Raw genomic sequence first — 4,139 nt, 5'->3', positions numbered from 1 at the left:
TAGAATGACATCTGGTTCTGATTTAGGGAAAGACCATGATTGATGAAGTGTTTTTCTTGTCTTTTTTTTTAAGAACACATGATGCAAATTGTGTCAAAATTATCACTGGACCATATGCATGTGATGCAGTCGTAATGAGGATGATGTATTGCTTGATCAAATGTGATTCGCCATGCAAACACTACTCTTTTTGGAGTTGGTGACTGTGCTGAAACCACCCCAAAGATCACGCTTCCAAAACTTCCCACTGGAATCACATTTTAATCATATTCGTGAGCAAGTTTAATTGCTCAACAGAATTAATTGTCCTGCTGACAGAGGACATCATCTATTTTGATTGCCTGCTGCTAGTTTGAAGGGGACTTTTTTTAAATTGAGAAGTGAAAAAAGACCAAAACTCAGCTTAATCTTAATGATACGTGTGAAATTATTTTCATAAGGTAATTATACACAACTGAATTTTGAAGACTAAGCAGCCTTTATACAAAATAATTAAATGCTGAACTGGATTAATTATTTATTTTAAATTGTTAGTCATGCAGATATCTCAAAGGTTGAACAGTACACTATAGAATTAAGACAGAAACTTTAACACACCCACACTTGTATCTTGCTTCTGCATCCATCCCTTGAATGTTGCTGGTTTGGTGAGATGAAGCTCCAGGCCCACAACTGATGTTTAAATCCAATTTATTCTCATTAAGAATGAACATGTAATGCCCAGTTCCTGGCAGAGACAGACCTTTCTGTGGCTCCATGTTGGCAAGACTGAAGCTGCCCTTTTTGGTGTTCACCAGATATTTTTGCAGTTTGGCATCTGCCTCCTCAGTTCCTCATCCAGGTGGATCCTACAGTTCTAGCAAAGCCAGGATTGTTGACATCAGCTTTAAAGGAGAGTTCCTACCTCACTCCATGTGGCAGTTTAAACCCTCTTGCAAGTTTCGGTTGTCAATTTCCCAGGCTCCCAGCTGTGTTTTCCTCCCTGCTGTCCTAAATTTAAATCCACAGATTCCAATTTATCCAGAGTTCCACATGTAACTTTCTACTTCCCATTTACCATTTAGTCACATCCCTACTGAAGTGATTTCAGAATCCTTCAGCCACCTTGATGCACCCTATTTTCATAATCATTTGCCACCACTTGCATCCTCTGCATTCCTGACTCCACCACTACATGTTCCCACCCCTCAGCTCCCTTGACAGCAACTTATGACATGACAACCCTATCTTATCTTCTTCCCAAATCTTCATCATTCTCCTATCTTCTCAAATATCCTTGAAACAAAGTGGACACCTCACCTGACAAAGGAGCAGCACTCCGAAAGCTTGTGGTTTTGAATAAACCTGTTGGACTATAACCTAGTGTCGTGTGACTTCTGGCTTTGTCCATCCCAGTCCAACAGTGGTAACTCCACTCCTCAAAACACATACGTTTGATTGCATCTTTACCCACCAATCTGAAATCTTCACTCTACCCCAGCTCCAGCTGACCAAATCTTCATGAGGTCCCTTGATGCATTCTTTACTATGCTACGACAGAAATGCTACATGGTCAGAGGTGCTGTCCCTCAGATCAATGCTAACCAAGGGTCCAGCCCACCCTCACAAATAGGCCCAAAGATCCCATAACATACCTTGAAGAAAAAAGATCCAATAGCATAACTTGAAGAAAACCAAGGGAAGTCTTCTCACTGTCACGGTCAATGCAATCACAAAGATAATAGGTATCAGAGCGCTATTTTGAAATGGGTTAAAACGTGCAGCTGTGATTCTGGTATTACAATAGTAATTCCACTTTAGAAGTTGCAATATCAGTAAACAACATTCTCATTTGGATTTTAAAACACAGGTAAAATTCAAGTGTGGTACAATTCTGTGAAGGTATTTCTTTTTAAGAGAGTCAAGAAGATATTTGGAACAGTGAACTGAAGACATTATTACTAAGAAAGTGTGTGATTTAAATGCCTAATAGGACATCTATAGTGTTAATTAATGATATTTTGATAGGATAGCATTTATTATCCATTTTTAATTGTGCATAGGCCAATTAAGAGGCAATGACATTATTCTTGGCCTAGAGACACATGTAGGCCAGATCTAGTAAGGACAGCAGATTTCTTTCCTTAAGGACATTATGAACCAGATAGGTTTTTACAATTGTAATACCTTAGGAAGCCCAACTGGAAAGGAACAGAACAACATTTATTGTTGAGCACTCCAAATAGAGTCACCACTTATAGCATACATAAGTTGATCTCAGCCTGGGACAGACAGATCTGCAAACACATCCCTGAGCCTGCTTTATCAAGGGCTCTGGTAATGAGATCCAGTTCAGCAGGACATTAGTTGTTACCAAGGGAACTCATACTCAACGGGGTCCATAAGGAGATTAATTAGTTACCTGCATTGGCCTTCTAGGGGTTATCACAACAACAATTAACTGTGGTCAGATGATCACCATTAGACTCAATTCCTGATTGTTTTTACCAATGAACGTCAACTAGCCACAAAACGACATGACCCACTATCACTCGTATCCTTACATACAGATAAGGAAGGACACCACTTTGATTGGGACAACACATCCATCCTAGGACAAGCCAAACAGACATGCACGAGAATTCCTAGAAGCATGGCATTCCAACTGGAATTCCATCAACAAACACATAGACTTGGAGCCAATCTACCATCCCCTGAGAAAAAGAACAGGAAATGACATCACCAACCCAAGGAAACCTAACCAGATAAATAGGAAGCGGGACATAACACCAGCGCTTCGTCGGAGGCTCACTGATGATGTTACCTAGAATGGTGACGAAACGTCTGAAAACTAACCTTCCAGCTCAGCGAGCAAACTCATATCCAGAACCTCAACCTGAGCTACAAATCTTCTCAAAACTCGCTGTTTTTACCAAATTCAGATTCTATCATCTGCTAAGGTAGGATTTGAACTCAGGTCCGTACAGTACTACCTGAGTCTCTGGATTAATAACTATTGATGTAGTTTCCAATGTGGTATTAATTGCTAACTTCTATGACAAAATGCTTGGTTAACGGAATAACACGCTTTTGTGGCATCCTCAAGTCATATCATGTGCTGTATATATGTTAGCATTTGTTCTCAAATATATTTTAAGACTTGAAAATACTGTTAATTTTTACTATACAATAATTCTACAGCCTATTACACTTTGCCCTCAATTCAAGCTTCATTTTCCCTCATTGCTGTTTCTCTGTAGTCTTGAGAAATCTGTAAGGTTTAACTCTGGAACTCAGACTAGCAGCACTATGAAGCTGGCTTTGATTCTCTGCCACAGTTGGTGGGTGACGAGAGGAATGACATTTCATCTTTCTTATCCCTCAACTTACTAAGCATCTTTGCAAATGATGGTTCCCAGTTCTCTTGCAGGATGTTGGCAATTGCTGAAAAATATATTTTTAATCAGTAAGGGAATCAAGAGGTTTAGAGAAAAGACAAGAAAGTGCATTTAAAGATTATCAGAACAGCCATGAACTCATCGAACGGCAGAGCAGACAAAATGGCCTTCATCTGCTCCTAGACCTTCTGACCTTAATATTAATAGTACAAACGAAATAACCACAAGTGCTGTGAAAAATATAGGAATTTATTTAGAAAACTTTTTCATAAAAAACTAAATCCATCTGTGTTACAAAAATATCAAATAATATTAATAGTACAAACGAAATAACCACAAGTGCTGTGAAAAATATAGGAATTTATTTAGAAAACTTTATAAAAAACTAAATCCATCTGTTACAAAAATATCAAATAATATTAATAGTACAAACGAAATAACCACAAGTGCTGTGAAAAATATAGGAATTTATTTAGAAAACTTTATAAAAAACTAAATCCATCTGTTACAAAAATATCAAATAATATTAATAGTACAAACGAAATAACCACAAGTGCTGTGAAAAATATAGGAATTTATTTAGAAAATTTTTATAAAAAACTAAATCCATCTGTTACAAAAATATCAAATAATATTAATAGTACAAACGAAATAACCACAAGTGCTGTGAAAAATATAGGAATTTATTTAGAAAATTTTTATAAAAAACTAAATCCATCTGTTACAAAAATATCAAATAAATAGCAATAAAATTATCTCCAA

The sequence above is a fragment of the Stegostoma tigrinum genome, chromosome 31 (genome assembly GCF_030684315.1).
Source record: "Stegostoma tigrinum isolate sSteTig4 chromosome 31, sSteTig4.hap1, whole genome shotgun sequence".
In the NCBI taxonomy this organism is placed as follows: Eukaryota; Metazoa; Chordata; class Chondrichthyes; order Orectolobiformes; family Stegostomatidae; genus Stegostoma; species Stegostoma tigrinum.
The sequence above is the reverse complement of the archived record's forward strand: the minus strand, read 5'-3'. Positions refer to the sequence as shown.